Here is a 22,912-nt window from a genome sequence, read left to right on the forward strand (position 1 = left end):
ACACTAGTTAGACCATGGGTGTCATTCTCCGACCCCCCGCCGGGTCGGAGAATGGCCATTGGCCGCCGTGAATCCTGCCCCCGCCGGTTGCCGAAGTCTCCGGCACCGGATATTCGGCGGGAATCGGGCCGCGCCGGTTGGCGGCCCCCCCCCCGCTGGATTCTCCAGCCCGGATGGGCCGAAGTCCCGCCGATAAATTGCCTGTCCCGCCGGCGTGGATTAAACCACCTTTTGAACGGCGGGACAAGGCGGTGTGGGCGGGCTCCGGGGTCCTGGGGGGGGCGCGGGGCGATCTGGCCCCGGGTGGTGCCCCCACGGTGGCGTGGCCCGCGATCGGGGCCCACCGATCCGCGGGCGGGCCTGTGCCGTGGGGGCACTCTTTTCCTTCTGCCTCCGCCACGGTCTCCACCATGGCGGAGGCGAAAGAGACTCCCTCCACTGCGCATGCGTGGGAAACTGTCAGCGGCCGCTGACGCTCCCGCGCATGCGCCGCCGGGAGATGTCATTTCCGCGCCAGCTGGTGGGGCACCAAAGGCTGTTTCCGCCTGCTGGCGGGGCAGAAATTCCTCCGGCGTCGGCCTAGCCCCCCAATGTTGGGGCTCGGCCGCCAAAGATGCGGAGCATTCCGCACCTTTGGGCCGGCGCGATGCCCGTCTGATTGGCGCCGTTTTGGGCGCCAGTCGGCGGACATCGCGCCGTTTCGGGAGAATTTCGCCCCATACCTGGAATACTGAAAACAGTTTTGGTCCCTTTATCTAAGGAAATATATACTTGCATTGGAGGCAATCCAGGGGATGTCGACTAGGTTGATCCCGGGTATGGAGGGATTTTCTGATGAGGAGTGGTGCAGTAGGTAGTGCCTGGGCTCACTGGAGTTTAGAGGAAGGACAGGCACCTCATTGAGACATACAGGATTCTCAGGGGCTTGACAGGGTAGATTGTTTCCCCTTGTGGGACAGTCTAGAACCACAGGACATAATCTCAGACTAAGTGGTTTAAAACAGAGATCAGGAGGAATTTCTTCTCTCAGAGGGTAGTGAATCTGTGGAATTCTTTCCCACAGAGAGCTGTAGAGGCTGGGTTGGTAAGTATGTCCAAGGTAGAGAAAGATAGATTTTTAATCAGTAAGGGAATCGAGGGTGAGGGGGATAAGGCAGGAAAGTGGAGTTGATTGAATGGTGGGTAGCTGGGGACTATTGGTAAGCAGGACACAGGGCTGCAAATGCCTATTTCTGAACACCAATGACCTCTTTGACTTTGATCTAGTCAATTATTATATCAACAGGAACTCAGGGCAGCACGATGGCGCAATGGTTAGCACTGTTCAGCTGAGGACCCGGGTTCAATCCCGGCCCCGGGTCACTGTCTGTGTGGAGTTTGCATATTCTCCCTGTGTCTGTGTGGATCTCACCCCCACAACCCAAAAATGTGCAAGGGAGGTGGATTGGCCATGCTAAATTGCCCTTTAATTGGAAAAAAAAAATTGGATACTCAAAATTTATTTAAAAATATATTAACAGGAACTCTTGAGAGGATTATAGAATTGGAATTTACTTACAGCTGATAAGTGTAGGAATTCCTAACATTAAGTAATTCTTCACTATGTAGTCTCTGCAATGTCATTCCTGTTATCCCATTCATAGAATCCCTACAGTGCAGGAGGCCATTCGACCCATTAAGTCTGCACCGACCATTGGAAAAAGCCCCCTACCTAGGCCCACGCCTCCACCCTATCCCAGCAACCCCACCTAATCTTTTGGACACTAAGGGGCAATTTAGCACAGCCAATCCACCTCACCTGCACATCTTTGGGATGTGGGAGGAAATCGGAATCCCGGAGAAAACCCACGCAGACACGGTGAGAAAGTGCAAACTCCACACAGGCAGTCACCCGAGGCCGGAATTGAACCCGAGTGGGGCAGCAGTGCTAACCACTGTGCCACCGTGCCGCCTATTAGACACACCAAAAGGATGGAGCACTGAGATGTTCCCTACCAGTTCTGATAACTATCGTCAGCTTAGAACTACACTACAGTGGAACTACATGGAATTTCTCAAATGTTCACAATATCTTCTATTTATTATTAAAGGCAAACCCCGAATGCTTCAAATAAACTCTGTGACTCTGCCCAGCATCACATATCCACCTCTGCACGGAGAAACACGACTGAATGTTGCCTTTCTTTACAGAGCACACAACAGTCAATGGGTTGCTTGTAATAGACCCAGTGGACACACGAGTGAAGCTGCATAGAGCTGGGCTTGTGTTTAAAGGCCACTGTAATTCAGGCAGTCTCCTGAAAGACACTTCTTTGGAGAAATATTTATTTGTTTGTTTAGTTTGAAATGTTTATGATAAAGTAGTGGAAGAACATTGGCAATTCGCAGCCGGGCAGTTATGCTAACCCTGTGTGGCGAGCCTGGTGGATGTCAATTGGCTGTCCAGAGGGCACTCTTGCTACCTCCTAGACTGCCCTCTCAGGTAGGTATCAGAAATCCCATGGCACTACTTTAAAGAAGAGAAGATGAGTTCATGGCCTCCTCCCGAGTTCCACACATCATAGATGCCAGTTTTCCATTTGATTCAGTTCACATGATATCAAGAATGGCTGGAGCTGCTGGATACAGAGAGGATTATTGGCCCTGACAACATCCTGCTCTAATACTGAAGACTTGCTCCAGAACTAACGCTGGCTGAATCAAGCTGTTACAATACAGTTGCAACACTGGCATCAACCTGACAATGTGGAAATTTGACCACAAAAAGCAGGAAAAATCCATTCCGACCAATTACCGCTCCATCAAGCTATTCTTGATCGTCAGCAAGTGATGGAAGGTGTCATTAGAAGTGCTATCAAGTAGCACTTACTCAGCAGGGGCTGGTTTAGCACACTGGGCTAAATCGCTGGCTTTTAAAGCAGACCAAGGCAGGCCAGCAGCACGGTTCAATTCCCGTACCAGCCTCCCCGAACAGGCGCTGGAATGTGGCGCCTAGGGCTTTTTCACAGTAACTTCATTTGAAGCCTACTTGTGACAATAAGCGATTTTCATTTCATTTTTTCATTTCAATAACCTGCTCACTGATGCTCAGTTTGGCTTCTGCCAGGGCCACCTATCTCCGGACCTCATTACAGCCTTGGCCCAATCATGGGCATAAGGGGTGAAATTCTCCGGAAACGGCGCGATGTCCGCCGACTGGCGCCCAAAACGGCGCAAATCAGACGGGCATCGCGCCGCCCCAAATGGGCATCTTTGGGGGCCGAGCCCCAACATTGAGGGGCTAGGTCGGCGCCGGATGAATTTCCGCCCCGCCAGCTGGCGGAAAAGGCCTTTGGTGCCCCGCCAGCTGGCGGGGAAATGACATCTCCGGGCGACGCATGCGCAGGAGCGTCAGCGCCCGCTGACGGCATTCCCGCGCATGCGCAGTGGAAGGAGTCTCTTCCGCCTCCGCCATGGTGGAGACCGTGGCGGAGGCGGAAGGGAAAGAGTGACCCCATGGCACAAGCCAGCCCGCGGATCGGTGGGCCTCGATCGCGGATCTGCCACAGCAGCACAGAGACACCACAGCATGGTGACACCATAGCACCGAGACACCACAGCACGGAGACAACACAGCACGGAGACACCACAGCACGGAGACACCACAGCACGGAGACACAACGGCACGGAGACACCACGGGGCGGAGACACCACAGCACGGAGACACAACGGCGCGGAGACACCAAGGCACGGAGACACCACAGCACGGAGACACCACGTCGCGGAGACACCACGGCGCGGAGACACCACAGCAACACGGAGACACCACAGCAACACGGAGACACCACAGCACGGAGACACCACAACACGGAGACACCACAGCAACACGGAGACACCAAGCAACACGGAGACACCACGGCGCGGAGACACCACAGCAACACGGAGACACCACAGCAACGCGGAGACACCACGGCGCGGAGACACCACAGCAATACAGAGACACCACAGCAACACGGAGACACCACAGCACGGAGACACCACAGCAGGGAGACACCACGGCGCGGAAACACCACGGCACGGAGACACCACGGCACGGAGACACCACAGCGACACGGAGACACCACAGCAACACGGAGACACCACAGCAACACGGAGACACCACAGCAACACGGAGACACCACAGCACGGAGACACCATAGCAACACGGAGACACGACAGCAACACGGAGACACCAAGCAACACGGAGACACCACGGCGCGGAGACACCACAGCAACACGGAGACACCACAGCAACACGGAGACACCACGGCGCGGAGACACCACAGCAACACGGAGACACCACAGCAACACGGAGAGACCAAGGCAACACGGAGACACCACGGCGCGGAGACACCACAGCAATACGGAGACACCACAGCAACACGGAGACACCACGGCGCGGAGACACCACGGCGCGGAGACACCACAGCAACACGGAGACACCACGGCGCGGAGACACCACAGCACGGAGTCACCACAGCCCTGAGACACCACAGCAACACGGAGACACCACGGCGCGGAGACACCACGGCGCGGAGACACCACAGCAACACGGAGACACCACAGCAACACGGAGACACCACGGCGCGGAGACACCACGGCGCGGAGACACCACAGCAACACGGTGACACCACAGCGCGGAGACACCAAGGCGCGGAGACACCACAGCAACACGGAGACATCACAGCAACACGGAGACACCACGGCGCGGAGACACCACGGCGCGGAGACACCACAGCAACACGGTGACACCACAGCGCGGAGACACCAAGGCGCGGAGACACCACAGCAACACGGAGACACCACAGCAACACGGAGACACCAAGGCGCGGAGACACCACAGCAACACGGAGACATCACAGCAACACGGAGACACCACAGCAACACGGAGACACCACAGCAACACGGAGACACCACAGCAACACGGAGACACCACGGCACGGAGACACCACGGGACGGAGACACCACAGCAATTCGGAGACACCACAGCAATACAGAGACACCACAGCATGGAGACACCACAGCAGGGAGACAACACGGCGCGGGGACACCATGGCGCGGAGACACCACAGCAACACGGAGACACCACAGCAACACGGAGACACCACAGCACGGAGACACCACAGCAACACGGAGACATCACAGCAACACGGAGACACCACAGCAACACGGAGACACCACAGCACGGAGACACCACAGCAATACAGAGACACCACAGCATGGAGACACCACAGCAGGGAGACAACACGGCGCGGGGACACCATGGCGCGGAGACACCACGGCGCGGAGACACCACGGCGCGGAGACACCACAGCAACACGGAGACACCACGGCGCGGAGACACCACAGCAACACGGAGACACCACGGCGCGGAGACACCACGGCACGGAGACACCACAGCACGGAGACACCACAGCAACACGGAGACACCACGGCGCGGAGACACCACAGCAACACGGAGACACCACGGCGCGGAGACACCACAGCAACACGGAGACACCACGGCGCGGAGACACCACGGCGCGGAGACACCACAGCAGGGAGACAACACGGCGCGGGGACACCATGGCGCGGAGACACCACAGCACGGAGACACCACAACACGGAGACACCTCAGCACGGAGACACCACAACACGGAGACACCGCAGCACGGAGACACCACAGCAACACGGAGACACCACAGCACGGAGACACCGCAGCAACACGGAGACACCACGGCGCGGAGACACCACAGCAACACGGAGACACCACGGCACGGAGACACCACAGCAACACGGAGACACCACGGCGCGGAGACACCACAGCAACACGGAGACACCACGGCGCGGAGACACCACGGCGCGGAGACACCACAGCAACACGGTGACACCACAGCGCGGAGACACGACGGCGCGGAGACACCACAGCAGCACGGAGACACCACAGCAACACGGTGACACCACAGCGCGGAGACACCACGGCGCGGAGACACCACAGCAACACGGTGACACCACAGCGCGGAGACACGACGGCGCGGAGACACCACAGCATGGAGACACCACAGCAACACGGAGACACCACAGCACGGAGACACCACAGCACGGAGACACCACAGCACGGAGACACCACAGCAACACGGAGACACCACGGCAACACGGAGACACCACAGCAACACGGAGACACCACAGCAACACGGAGACACCACAGCGCGGAGACACCAAGGCACGGAGACACCACAGCACGGAGACACCACAGCAACACGGTGACACCACAGCAACACGGAGACACCACAGCACGGAGACACCACAGCACGGAGACACCACAGCACGGAGACACCACAGCACGGAGACACCACAGCAACACGGAGACACCACAGCACGGAGACACCACAGCAACACGGAGACACCACGGCAACACGGAGACACCACAGCAACACGGAGACACCACAGCAACACGGAGACACCACAGCGCGGAGACACCAAGGCACGGAGACGCCACGGCGCTGAGACACCACAGCAACACGGAGACACCACAGCAACACGGAGACACCACAGCGCGGAGACACCAAGGCACGGAGACGCCACGGCGCTGAGACACCACAGCAACACGGAGACACCACAGCAACACGGAGACACCACAGCGCTGAGACACCAAGGCACGGAGACACCACAGCACGGAGACACCACAGCAACACGGAGACACCACAGCGCGGAGACACCACAGCACGGAGACACCACAGCACGGAGACACCACAGCAACACGGAGACACCACAGCAACACGGAGACACCACAGCAACACGGAGACACCACGGCGCAGAGACACCACAGCACGGAGACACCACAGCACGGAGACACCACGGCGCAGAGACACCACAGCAAAACGGTGACACCACAGCAACACGGAGACACCACAGCAACACGGAGACACCACAGCAACACGGAGACACCACAGCGCGGAGACACCACAGCAACACGGAGACACCACAGCAACACGGAGACGCCACGGCGCGGAGACACCACAGCGCGGAGGCGCCACGGCGCGGAGACACCACTGCGCGGAGACACCACGGCGCGGAGACGCCACGGCACGGAGACACCACAGCGCGGAGGCGCCACGGCGCGGAGACACCACTGCGCGGAGACACCACGGCGCGGAGACACCACGGCACGGAGACACCACGGCAACACGGAGACAACACGGAGACACCACGGCAACACGCAGACACCACGGCAACATGGAGACACCACAGCACGGAGACACCACAGCAACACGGAGACGCCACAGCACGGAGACACCACAGCAACACGGAGACGCCACAGCACGGAGACACCACAGCAACACGGAGACGCCACAGCACGGAGACACCACGGCAACATGGAGACACCACAGCACGGAGACACCACAGCAACACGGAGACGCCACAGCACGGAGACACCACAGCAACACGGAGACACCATGGCGCGGAGGCACCACAGCAACACGGAGACACCACAGCGCGGAGACACCACAGCGTGGAGACACCACGGCACGGAGACACCACAGCAACACGGACACCACAGCGTGGAGACGCCACAGCAACACGGACACCACAGCGTGGAGACAGCACAACACGGAGACACCACAGCACGGAAACACATCAGCAACACGGAGACACCACAGCAACACGGAGACGCCACAGCAACACGGAGACAGCACAACACGGAGACTCCACAGCACGGAAACACATCAGCAACACGGAGACACCACAGCAACACGGAGACACCACAGCAACACGGAGACGCCACAGCAACACGGAGACGCCACAGCAACACGGAGACGCCACAGCAACACGGAGACACCACAGCACAGAGACGTCACAGCAACACGGAGACGCCACAGCAACACGGAGACAGCACAACACGGAGACTCCACAGCACGGAAACACATCAGCAACACGGAGACACCACAGCAACACGGAGACACCACAGCAACACGGAGACGCCACAGCAACACGGAGACGCCACAGCAACACGGAGACGCCACAGCAACACGGAGACACCACAGCACAGAGACGTCACAGCAACACGGAGACGCCACAGCAACACGGAGACGCCACAGCACGGAGACACCACAGCAACACAGACGCCACAGCAACACGGACACCACAGCATGGAGATACCACACCAACATCAGACACCACAGCACGGAGATACCACAGCAACACGGCGGCACCACAGCACGGAGACGCCACAGCAACACGGAGACGCCACAGCAACACGGAGACACCACAGCATGGAGACGTCACAGCAACACGGAGACGCCACAGCAACACAGAGACACCACAGCATGGAGACATCACAGCAACACAGAGACAGCACGGAGACACCACAGCACGGAGACACCATAGAAACACGGAGATGCCGCAGCATGGCGACGCCACAGCAACACAGAGAAAGCACGGAGACACCACAGCACGGAGACACCGCAGCAACACGGAGACAGCACGGAGACACCACAGCACGGAGACACCGCAGCAACACGGAGACACCACAGCACGGAGACATCACAGCAACGAGACACCACAGCACGGAGACGCCACAGCACGGAGACACCACAGCAGCACGGGGACACCACAGCAACACGGAGACACCACAGCACGGAAACACCACAGCACGACGGAGACAGCACAGAGACACCAAAGCACGGAGACACCACAGCACTGCGGAGACACCACAGAACGGAGACACCACAGCAACACAGAGACACCACAGCAACACAGAGACGCCACAGCACGGAGACTCCACAGCAACATGGAGACACCACAGCACGGAGACTCCACAGCAACACAGAGACACCACAGCAACACGGAGACACCACAGCAACACGGAGACACCACAGCAACATGGAGACACCACAGCAACACAGAGACTCCACAGCAACACAGAGACACCACAGCACGGAGACACCACAGCAACACGGAGACACCACAGCAACACGGAGACACCACAGCAACACGGAGACACCACAGCAACATGGAGACACCACAGCAACACAGAGACGCCACAGCACAGAGACACCACAGCAACATGGAGACACCACAGCACGGAGACACCACAGCAACACGGAGACACCACAGCAACACAGAGACACCACAGCACGGAGACACCACAGCAACACGGAGACGCCACAGCAACACGGAGACACATAGAACATAGATGCTTAACATAGAATTTACAGTGCAGAAGGAGGCCATTCGGCCCATCGAGACTGCACCGGCTCTTGGAAAAAGCACCCCACCCAAGGTCAACAACCCCACCCGATCCCCACAACCCAGTAACCCCACCCAACACTAAGGGCAATTTTAGACACTAAGGGCAATTTATCATGGCCAATCCACCTAACCTGCACATCTTTGGACTGTGGGAGGAAACCGGAGCACCCGGAGGAAACCCACGCACACACTGGGAGGATGTGCAGACTCCGCACAGACAGTGACCTAAGCCGGTATCAAACCTGGGACCCACGAGCTGTGAAGCAATTGTGCTAACCACAATGCTACCGTGCTGCACCACAGCAACACGGAGACACCACAGCAACACGGAGACACCACAGCAACACGGAGACACCACAGCAACACAGAGACACCACAGCATGGAGACACCACAGCACGGAGACACCACAGCAACACGGAGACACCACAGCAACACGGAGACACCACAGCAACACGGAGACACCACAGCAACACGGAGACACCACAGCACGGAGACACCACAGCACGGAGACACCACAGCAACACGGTGACACCACAGCAACACGGAGACACCACAGCAACACGGAGACACCACAGCAACACAGAGACACCACAGCACGGAGTCACCATAGAGAAACAGAGAAACCACAGCAACACGGAGACACCACAGCAACACGGAGACACCACAGCAACACGGAGACACCACAGCAACACGGAGACATCACAGCACGGAGACACCACAGCAACACGGAGACACCACAGCAACACGGAGACATCACAGCACGGAGACACCACAGCAACACGGAGACACCACAGCAACACGGAGACACCACAGCAACACGGAGACACCACAGCAACACAGAGACACCACAGCACGGAGCCACCATAGAGAAACAGAGAAACCACAGCAACACGGAGACACCACAGCAACACAGAGACTCCACAGCAACACAGAGACACCACAGCACGGAGACACCACAGCAACACGGAGACACCACAGCAACACGGAGACACCACAGCAACATGGAGACACCACAGCAACACAGAGACGCCACAGCACAGAGACACCACAGCAACATGGAGACACCACAGCACGGAGACACCACAGCAACACGGAGACACCACAGCAACACGGAGACACCACAGCAACACAGAGACACCACAGCACGGAGACACCACAGCAACACGGAGACGCCACAGCAACACGGAGACACATAGAACATAGATGCTTAACATAGAATTTACAGTGCAGAAGGAGGCCATTCGGCCCATCGAGACTGCACCGGCTCTTGGAAAAAGCACCCCACCCAAGGTCAACAACTCCACCCGATCCCCACAACCCAGTAACCCCACCCAACACTAAGGGCAATTTTAGACACTAAGGGCAATTTATCATGGCCAATCCACCTAACCTGCACATCTTTGGACTGTGGGAGGAAACCGGAGCACCCGGAGGAAACCCACGCACACACTGGGAGGATGTGCAGACTCCGCACAGACAGTGACCCAAACCGGAATCGAACCTGGGACCCACGAGCTGTGAAGCAATTGTGCTAACCACAATGCTACCGTGCTGCACCACAGCAACACGGAGACACCACAGCAACACGGAGACACCACAGCAACACAGAGACACCACAGCACGGAGACACCACAGCACGGAGATACCACAGCAACACGGAGACACCACAGCAACACGGAGACACCACAGCAACACGGAGACACCACAGCACGGAAACACCACAGCAACACGGTGACACCACAGCAACACAGAGACACCACAGCAACACAGAGACACCACAGCACGGAGCCACCATAGAGAAACAGAGAAACCACAGCAACACGGAGACACCACAGCAACACGGCGACACCACAGCAACACGGAGACATCACAGCACGGAGACACCACAGCAACACGGAGACACCACAGCAACACGGAGACACCACAGCAACACGGAGACACCACAGCAACACGGAGACACCACAGCAACACAGAGACACCACAGCACGGAGCCACCATAGAGAAACAGAGAAACCACAGCAACACGGAGACACCACAGCAACACGGAGACACCACAGCACGGAGCCACCATAGAGAAACAGAGGAACCACAGCAACACGGAGACACCACAGCAACACGGAGACACCACAGCAACACAGAGACACCACAGCACGGAGCCACCATAGAGAAACAGAGAAACCACAGCAACACGGAGACACCACAGCAACACGGAGACACCACAGCAACACGGAGACACCACAGCAACACGGTGACACCACAGCAACACGGAGACACCACAGCAACACGGAGACACCACAGCAACACGGAGACACCACAGCACGGAGACACCACAGCAACACGGAGACACCACAGCACGGAGACACCACAGCACGGAGACACCACAGCACGGAGACACCACAGCACGGAGACACCACAGCAACACGGAGACACCACAGCAACACGGAGACACCACAGCAACGCGGAGACACCACAGTACGGAGAGACTACAACAAACGGGGATACTACAGCAGGAAGTCACCATAGCAACACGGAGGCACTACAGCAAGGAGACACCATATCACCGAAACACCCCAGCAACACGGAGTCGCCACAGCACTGAAACACCCCAGCAACACGGAGTCGCCACAGCATCGAGACACCACAGCATGGACATACCACGGCATGGAGATACCACAACACGGAGATACCATGGCACGGAGACGCTACATCACCGAAACACCACAGCACGGAGACACTGTGGTGTTGGGTGCTCTGGTGCACAGATGAGCCAACACAGTTGTATGTGGTACAACTCTATTTTATTATAACTCTTATAATACAGTTCGTTCTGGATACTCTGCACGTGCTGTCTCCCTGAGTGTGCTTGGTAACAGATGTGCCCTGGTTCTCCTCTGCAGCTAATACTGACCACCGGGGGTCGTGTCTGTGCTTTTATATCTTTCTGTCATTGGTTGTGGTGTTGTGTGTTCTGATTTGTCTGTTGGTGTGTCTATCATGATGTGTGTGTTTGAATATCATGACATCCCCCCTTTTTACAAAGATATGTGCCTACGTGGTTATAAATATAATTGTGTCGTGAGTGCATCGAAGAGTGTGTGTGTGTGTTATGTACAGCGTGTGTATATGACGTAACTATTTACATGGGGCGATGTCGGGTGCGTCACACTAACAAGGTTGTACCATAACAAAACTTGGATGCGAGAGAAAAAAAAAACTTGAACATTGGTCTGGTCAGACGATATCTGGAACAATAAACAACAACAGGTTATAATACAGAAGTGTTTGACTTTTTGAACGTATGAACAGCGTTATAAGTCCAGTCTAATGGGTGACCGCCTCAAGAATGGGCTGGTCCTCAAGCCGGTTCAGCTGTGGAGATTTGGGGTCACACTGGTTCACCTTGGACTGTTGGAGGTGATGCTGTTGCCGAAGTCTCTACTTTACCATTTGTTGTACTTCGTGCAGCGCTTGGTTTTTTTTTTTTTTTTTTTCGTGCAAATATAACATTCAACATCTTTGTTAGTGGTGCCTTGGCTGTGGTTTGGTTCTGGTGGCGATGGAAGGGGCATGATCCGTGGCATCTCCACGAAGTCATCCTTGGGAACCAGTGGAGGATCCGGCGTGTGCGTACGGTTCAGTTGCGAGCGTGGAAGGCGGCGCAAAGCTCGCTGATTGCGCCTACGCACCAATCCATCCGCCCTGCATGCCAGGAACAAGGTGGAGTCTTTTTCTTTTTATGTTTGTGGTGGACGGCATCTTGTAGCCGATGGGTCGTTGCCATCGAAGTAGCACCATCACTAATATCATGCAAGGCGATGACTGTGCCAGATGTGGAAGTTGGCCGAGACCGTGTACGCTGGTTCCGGCCACCTGCTGTGCCGGAAGGGCGACTCCGCAGAGAAACGTCGAAGCATGTCGCCTTGGAGAGAGAATTGTTGCTCGCATCAACGTCTGGCGATGGCGCGAATTGGTGTGTCCATCTTGGACCGCCGGTGCTGGTTGCCACTGCCGACCCAGTGGGACTGCCACGCGATCCATTCCCTGTCGCCGTGGCATCCGCCGTCACCCTGAGCGTGCCATCACCGAGGCCGCGACACCGCCCGTCCGGAGCAAGGTCTGGCGTGCGCGAATCGGAGTCGGCGCTTGGCTGCTCCCCATCTGGAGTCCGGTCTGCCTTCCGTCGATGCCCCCCGTCCGGAGTCCCAACAGGTTCACTGGAGGCAGCCGAGATTCCCTGAAGCTGCACTTCTGGAGTCGGAACATGCAGGAATGCACCAACCAGTGGAGAGGGTCGAGCCATCGAGGGTGGAAGCGGTGCGCTGCCACCGCAGTCGTCAGTGGTCCCACCGTGATCGTCGAGTGCCTCGGTACGCACTAGGCGAGGTCTGTCACCTTGCACCTTTTGCATGGGAAGTGGGATGCTGTCGTCACTCGTCTCACATCCCGTGGATAGATCCTCATTAGCAGCTTGCTGTTCACTAGGGTTGGGTAAATTGTCAGAGTTTTCATCTGGTGGTGCACACCATGTCGGTGGACTGTCATTGTCTTGCCGTTGTCCTTCATTTGGGCTTTTCTTCTTTGGAATTTTAAATCTTCCCCCAGACATTGCAGAACCTTGTTTATTACCCCCAAATTCTCCCATAGGTATGGTCTCGAATATAGGATCCAATGTTTCTATCGACATTGTACTATTTTCCAAAGAACATTCCGTTTCACTTTTCTTCTCAGGTGCCTCATATGTATCTTTGTCTAATGTACATGCCTTCATGGTCTCTGGGTCTGATTTTGCTGGGACTGGCATGGTCACAGTCTCTCTTTTACTGTTCTCAATTGCCCACATTATACTCCCCATACATAACTGCTTAATCACTGGGGTTAGTGTGGTACAATGGATAATCGGGTCGACCTTATCTGCATCTTCACCATTAGTGGAAAGCACACTTGGTTCCCTTGAAACTGCTGTGGGTTTTAAATTCGTTATCTGGCTACTCGATGTCGGTGTCCTCAGGATTCTTGCTCCAATGTTCTGCTCAATAATCAGTGGAGCGTGTATAGGTTCAATGCAATTAATGTTCCCCTCAAGGTTTGAAGAGTCATTACTGACTAACTGCTGGTCTCCGAAGTTGGGATTTTGTGGTGTTGTGTTGAAGGGAGACATTTGTCCCTGCTGTAGATATGATTCAGGTTGTGTTATTTCCATTACCTGAGGATCAATGTCTTGTCCATTTTTTCGATCCGTACTAAAACACTGGCAATTCTCAGTCTGCTCCTTGCAAGTTAAACATTCAATTAATTTCGTTAGCAAATCCTCAGCATCCTTCTGTGGCCGTGCAGCATTATTAATCTCTGTTCGGCTATAATGATCCTGAAGGTCAGCGCATAAACCTTTTTTCTTCGGGCTTGGACGAGGCGATTCCTTTGGCTTGTCTTCAGTTGGGCTTGAACAGTCTTCAGCGCTGTGCCCTTCATTGTAGCATGAGAGACCGTCATGTTCATGCTGCTGTGTAGTGGAGCATGGTAGGCTGTTATAGCCTTCTTGCTGTTCACGTGAGCATGGCAGACTTGCATCGTCTGCCGCTGGTTGGTCAGGAGAGGTTGCTAGACCCTCATGGTCTTGTTCCTGCAAGGACTGCACATTGGAGTCTTGCGTTGCTTCTATCGTGGAGGCTGTCCACGAGCTCTCTGTGGAGGCTTGTGACACTGGAGTCACTTCTTGTTCGTGCAAGGACTGCGCTCTGGAGTCTTGCGTTGCTTCTATCGTGGAGGCTGTCCACGAGCTCTCTGTGGAGGCTTGTGACACTGGAGTCACTTCTTGTTCGTGCAAGGACTGCGCTCTGGAGTCTTGCATTTCTGCAATTGTGGAGTCTGTCCACGAGCTTGCTGTGGAAGCTTGTGACACTGGAGTCACTTCTGGTTCATGCGAGGACTGCACTCTGGAGTCTTGCATGTCTTCTTTCATAGAGTCGGGAACGTTGAGCGGGACGTGGACCACGCTCTGTGTGGCAGCAGGGCACTCTCCGTGTGCTTGCACCGCTCCCTGTCTGTTAATGTCAGGCTGCAGCATCATCCGGTACTGATAAGTTGGAACGTCATATCTGCTGGATTGAAGATCCTCAAATCCGAAAAATGAATCCGCATCTGCGTCGGATTCAATGTGGGGGCCGCCAATGTGCAACACGAAAGGTTCGTCCGAGTCATAGTCGTATAGGACCACGGAGCTATCATTGGGCTCGCGAGGTCCGGAAACACTGTAAAGATCGTCATCGAAGTATTCAAGGTCGGAATCATCGGCTTGTGCGTAGGTAACTGCTTGTCGGAGGGTTCTTCGGAGGTCAAATTCATCTCCTGGGTCAATTTGCGGCACTATGCTGTCATTCCAGGTGAAGGAAGGTTGTTTTACAGCTTTAACAGATTTTTGTTTTTTTGATTTGGGACGTTTCCCTTTTAAATTGGATTTGGGACATTTCCCTTTTAAATTGGTGCAGTCTGGGGCCTCTAACATCCTGACGCTCGGTATGTAGCACGTAGGAAGCGACTGCGCATGCTCAGATCGCTGTTCCTTTACCGATGGCCGTTTTATTGACTGCGCATGCGCAGCATCTCGCGCATGCGCAAACGAAACTTCCGGTTCTGCGCACTGCTCGCGCAACTGTGCTAGCGTTATACCTTTAGCAAGATGGCCGCCGACCTCGACCCAGCCTTCTCTCAGGCCCGGGATTTCGGCCTCTGGGAATTCGGGCTCCGGGATCCCAGCCACGAGGTGAGTACTGCAGCTTTTCTTACCTTTATTTGCCGATTGGATTGCGTTTTCTTCACAGTACTTGGAGAATTTGTCCAGGACTGCCTGGTAATCGTACCTTTGCTGCCTCCTGAAGAACCTGAACCTTCTGAATATTTCTCTTGCCCTTGCACCGGCGATGGTGAGGAGAAATTCAATTTTTTCCCTATCATCCAGGTCTTGGAGTTCAGCTGCCACCAGGAACAATTCGAACATTTGCCGGAATCGCCGCCAGTTTTCGCGGAGGTCGCCGTGGCACTGGAGCGGCTGCGGAACCGGGAGCTCGTACATCATGCCTGGGCACTGCTGGTTGTCTGTGTACACGGAGGTATGCCGGCAGGTATCGATCCACTCCTGTACCATGTGGTGTTGGGTGCTCTGGTGCACAGATGAGCCAACACAGTTGTATGTGGTACAACTCTATTTTATTATAACTCTTATAATACAGTTCGTTCTGGATACTCTGCACGTGCTGTCTCCCTGAGTGTGTTTGGTAACAGATGTGCCCTGGTTCTCCTCTGCAGCTAATACTGACCACCGGGGGTCGTGTCTGTGCTTTTATATCTTTCTGTCATTGGTTGTGGTGTTGTGTGTTCTGATTTGTCTGTTGGTGTGTCTATCATGATGTGTGTGTTTGAATATCATGACAGACACCACAACACGGAGACACCACAGCAGCACGGAGATACCACAGCAAGGAGACACCAGAGCACCGAGATACAACGGCACCGAGATACCACGGCACGGAGATGCCAATGCACCGATACACCACAGCACAGAGACACCACAACACGGAGACACCACAACATGGAGACACCACAGAGACACCACAGCACGGAGACAACACAGCACGGAGACACAGCAACACGGACTCAACACAGCAACACGGAGACACCGCAGCGCGGAGACACCGCAGCGCGGAGACACCGCAGCGCGGAGACACCGCAGCGCGGAGACACCGCAGCACGGAGACACCGCAGCACGGAGACACCGCAGCACAGAGACACCGCAGCACGGAGACACCGCAGCACAGAGACACCGCAGCACGGACTCACCACAGCAACACGGAGACGCCACAGCACGGAGACACCACAGCAATACGGAGACACCACAGCAACGCGGAGATACCACAGCAACACGGAGACACCACAGCACGGAGTCACCACAGCAATACGGAGACACCACAGCACGGAGACACCACAGCACGGAGATACCACAGCACGGATACTCCACAGCAACACGGACACACCACAGCAACGCGGAGATACCACAGCACGGAGACTCCACAGCAACACGGAGATACCACAGCAAGGAGACACCAGAGCACCGAGATACCAGGGCACCGAGATACCACGGCACGGAGATGCCAAACCACAGAGACACCACAACACGGAGACACCACAGCACGGAGACGCCATAGCACGGACATTCCACAGCAACACAGAGACACCACAGCAACACGGAGACACCACAGCAAGGAGACACCACAGCAAGGAGACACTACAACACGGAGACACCACAGCAAGGAGACACCACAACACGGAGACACCACAGCACGGAGACACCACAACACAGAGACACCACAACACGGAGACACCAAAGCACGGAGACACCACAGCAACACGGAGACACCACAGCAACACGGAGGCGCCACAGCACGGAGACGCCACAGCACGGAGACGCCACAGCACGGAGACACCAAAGCATGGAGACACCACAGCACAGACACGCCACAGCACAGACACGCCACAGCACGGAGACACCACAGCATGGAGACACCAAAGCACGGAGACACGGCAGCACGGAGACACCACAACACGGAGACACCAAAGCACGGCGACACCACAGCACGGAGACACCACAGCAACACGGAAACACCACAGCAGCACAGAAACACCATAGCAACACGGAGACACCACAGCACGGAGACACCACACCAACACGGAGACACCACAGCACGGAGACGCCACAGCAACACGGAGACACCACAGCAACACGGAGACACCACAGCATGGAGACACCACAGCACGGAGACACCACAGCACGGTGATACCACAGCAGCACGGAGACTCCAGAGCAACACGGAGACTCCACAGCACGGAAACACCACAGCAACACGGAGACGCCACAGCACGGAGACACCACAGCACGGAGACACCACAGCACGGTGACACCGCAGCAACGAGACACCGCAGCACGGAGACACTACAGCACAGAGACACCACAGCAACACGGAAACACCACAGCAACACGGAGACACAACAGCAACACGGAGACACCATAGCACGGAGACACCATAGCACGGAGACACCATATCACGGAGACACCATAGCATGGAGACACCACAGCAGCATGGAGACACCACAGCAACATGGAGACACCATAGCACGGAGACACCATATCACGGAGACACCACAGCAACATGGAGATACCACAGCAACACGGAGACACCACATTACGGAGAGACTACAGCAAACGGAGATACTACAGCTCAGACACCATAGCAACACGGAGACCCCACAGTACGGAGAGACTACAGCAGCGCGGAGACACGAAAGCAACGCGGAGACATCACTGTACGGAGAGACTACAACAAACGGGGATACTATAGCAGGGAGTCACCACAGCAACATGGAGGCACCATAGCACCGAAACACCACAGCAACACGGAGACACTACAGCATGGAAACACCCCAGCAACACGGAGTCGCCACAGCACCGAGGCACCACAGCATGGACATACCACGGCGTGGAGATACCACAACACGGAGATGCCATGGCACGGAGACGCTACATCACCGAAACACCACAGCACGGAGACATCACAGCAGCACGGAGATACCACAGCAAGGAGACACCACAACACGGAGACACCACAACACGGAGACACCACAGAGACACCACAGCACGGAGAGACCACAACACGGAGACACCACAGAGACACCAAAGCACGGAGACACCACAGCACAGTGCCACTACAGCACGGAGACACCACAACACGGAGACACCACAGCACGGAGACACCACAACACGGAGACACCACAACACGGAGACACCACAGAGACACCACAGCACGGAGAGACCACAACACGGAGACACCACAGAGACACCAAAGCACGGAGACACCACAGCACAGTGCCACTACAGCACGGAGACACCACAACACGGAGACACCACAGCACGGAGACACCACAGCACGGAGACACCACAACACGGAGGCATCACAGCAGCACGGAGATACCACAGCAAGGAGACACCAGAGCACCGAGATACCACGGCATGGAGATGCCAAAGCACCGATACACCACAGCAACACGGAGACACCACAACACGGAGACACCACAACACGGAGACACCACAGAGACACCACAGCACGGAGAGACCACAACACGGAGACACCACAACACGGAGACACCACAGCAACACGGAGACACCACAGCAACACGGAGACACCACAGCAACACGGAGACACCACAGCAACACGGAGACAGCACAGCAACACAGAGACAGCACAGCAACACAGAGACAGCACAGCAACACAGAGACAGCACAGCAACACAGAGACAGCACAGCAACACGGAGACAACACAGCAACACGGAGACAGCACAGCAACACGGAGACAGCACAGCAATACGGAGACAGCACAGCAATACGGAGACACCACAGCAACACGGAGACACCACAGCAACACGGAGACACCACAGCAACACGGAGACACCACAGCAACACGGAGACACCACAGCAACACGGGGACACCACAGCAACACAGGGACACCACAGCAACACGGAGACACAACAGCACGGAGATACCACAGCAACACGGAGACGCGACAGCACGGAGACACCACAGCAACATGGAGACACCACAGCAACGCGGAGATACCACAGCAAGGAGACGCCAGAGCACCGAGATACCACGGCACCGAGATACCATGGCACGGAGATGCCAAAGCACCGATACACCACAGCACGGAGACAACACAGCACGGAGACAACACAGCACGGAGACAACACAGCACGGAGACAACACAGCACGGAGACACAGCAACACGGACTCAACACAGCAACACGGAGACACCACCGCAGCACGGAGACACAGCAGCACGGAGACACCGCAGCACGGAGACACCGCAGCACGGAGACACCGCAGCACGGAGACACCGCAGCACGGACTCACCACAGCAACACGGAGACGCCGCAGCACGGAGACACCGCAGCACGGAGACACCGCAGCACGGAGACACCGCAGCACGGAGACACCGCAGCACGGAGACACCACGGCATGGAGACACCACAGCACGGAGACTCCACAGCAACACGGAGACACCACAGCAACGCGGAGATACCACAGCACGGAGACTCCACAGCAACACGGAGACACCACAGCAACGCGGAGATACCACAGCACGGAGACACCACAGCACGGAGACACCACAGCAAGGAGACACCACAACACGGAGACACCACAGCAACACGGAGACACCACAGCAAGGAGACACCACAACACGGAGACACCACAGCACGGAGACACCTCAGCACGGAGACACCACAACACGGAGACACCGCAACACGGAGACACCGCAACACGGAGACACCGCAGCACGGAGACACCACAGCAACACGGAGACGCCACAGCACGGAGACACCACAGCAACACGGAGACGCAACAGCACGGAGACACCACAGCAACATGGAGAGACCACAGCAACGCGGAGATACCACAGCAAGGAGACACCAGAGCACCGAGATACCACGGCACGGAGATGCCAAAGCACCGATACACCACAGCACGGAGACAACACAGCACGGAGACACAGCAACACGGACTCAACACAGCAACACGGAGACACCACAGCACGGAGACGCCGCAGCACGGAGACGCCGCAGCACGGAGACGCCGCAGCACGGAGACGCCGCAGCACGGAGACACCGCAGCACGGACTCACCACAGCAACACGGAGACGCCGCAGCACGGAGACACCGCAGCACGGAGACACCGCAGCACGGACTCACCACAGCACCACGGAGACACCACAGCACGGAGACACCACAGAGAGACCACAACACGGAGACACCACAACACAGAGACGCCACAGCAACACGGAGACACCACAGCACGGAGACACCACAACACGGAGACACCACAGAGAGACCACAACACGGAGACACCACAACACGGAGACGCCACAGCAACACGGAGACGCCACAGCAACACGGAGACGCCACAGCAACACGGAGACACCACAGCAACACGGAGACAGCACAGCACGGAGACACCACAGCAACACGGAGACACCACAGCACGGAGACACCACAGCAACACAGAGACACCACAGCAACACAGAGACACCACAGCAACATGGAGACACCACAGCAATGCAGAGACATCACAGCAACACGGAGATACCACAGCAAGGAGACACCAGAGCACCGAGATACCACGGCACCGAGATACCACGGCAAGGAGATGCCAAAGCACCGATACACCACAGCACGGAGACAACACAGCACGGAGACACAGCAACACGGACTCAACACAGCAACACGGAGACACCACCGCAGCACGGAGACACCGCAGCACGGAGACACCGCAGCACGGAGACACCGCAGCACGGAGACACCGCAGCAACACGGAGACGCCACAGCACGGAGACACCGCAGCAACACGGAGACGCCACAGCATGGAGACACCACAGCAATACGGAGACACCACAGCAACGCCGAGATACCACAGCAACACGGATACACCACAGCACGGAGACACCACAGCAATACGGAGACACCACAGCACGGAGACACCACAGCACGGAGATACCACAGCACGGAGACTCCACATCAACACGGCGACACCACAGCAACGCGGAGATACCACAGCACGGAGACTCCACAGCAACACAGAGACACCACAGCAACGCGGAGATACCACAGCACGGAGACACCACAACACGGAGACACCACAGCAACACGGAGACACCACAGCAAGGAGACACCACAACACGGAGACACCACAGCACGGAGACACCACAACACGGAGACACCTCAGCACGGAGACACCACAACACGGAGACACCGCAACACGGAGACACCGCAACACGGAGACACCGCAGCACGGAGACACCACAGCAACACGGAGACGCCACAGCACGGAGACACCACAGCAACAAGGAGACGCCACAGCAACGCGGAGATACCACAGCAACACAGAGACACCACAGCACGGAGACACCACAGCACGGAAACACCACAGCACGGAGACACCACAGCAACACGGAGACGCCACAGCACCGAGACGCCACAGCACGGAGACACCAAAGCATGGAGACACCACAGCACAGACATGCCACAGCACGGAGACACCACAGCACGGAGACACCACAGCAACACGGAGACAGCACAGCAACACGGAGACACCACAGCAACACGGAGACACCACAGCAACACGGAGACACCACAGCACGGAGATACCACAGCAACACGGAGACGCGACAGCACGGAGATACCACAGCAACACGGACTCAACACAGCAACACGGAGACACCACAGCAACACAGAGACACCGCAGCACGGAGACACCGCAGCACGGAGACACCGCAGCACGGAGACGCCGCAGCACGGAGACACTGCAGCACGGACTCACCACAGCAACACGGAGACGCCACAGCACGGAGACGCCGCAGCACGGAGACACCGCAGCACGGAGACACCGCAGCAACGCGGAGACACCACAGCAACGCGGAGACACCACAGCAACGCGGAGATACCACAGCAACACGGAGACACCACAGCACGGAGATACCACAACACGGAGACACCTCAGCACGGAGACACCACAACACGGAGACACCGCAGCACGGAGACACCACAGCAACACGGAGACGCCACA

General features: G+C 56.6%; 2 protein-coding genes across 5 annotated transcripts in view; one reads left to right on the plus strand and one right to left on the minus strand.

Moving 5' to 3' along the window:
• Positions 1–22,912, plus strand: part of acsf2 (acyl-CoA synthetase family member 2) — a 273,790-nt gene that overhangs the window by 161,449 nt on the left and 89,429 nt on the right. The gene's annotated exons all lie outside the window — the stretch shown is intronic.
• Positions 1–22,912, minus strand: part of chad (chondroadherin) — a 57,714-nt gene that overhangs the window by 26,532 nt on the left and 8,270 nt on the right. The gene's annotated exons all lie outside the window — the stretch shown is intronic.

The sequence above is a fragment of the Scyliorhinus torazame genome, chromosome 18 (genome assembly GCF_047496885.1).
Source record: "Scyliorhinus torazame isolate Kashiwa2021f chromosome 18, sScyTor2.1, whole genome shotgun sequence".
Classification (NCBI taxonomy): Eukaryota; Metazoa; Chordata; class Chondrichthyes; order Carcharhiniformes; family Scyliorhinidae; genus Scyliorhinus; species Scyliorhinus torazame.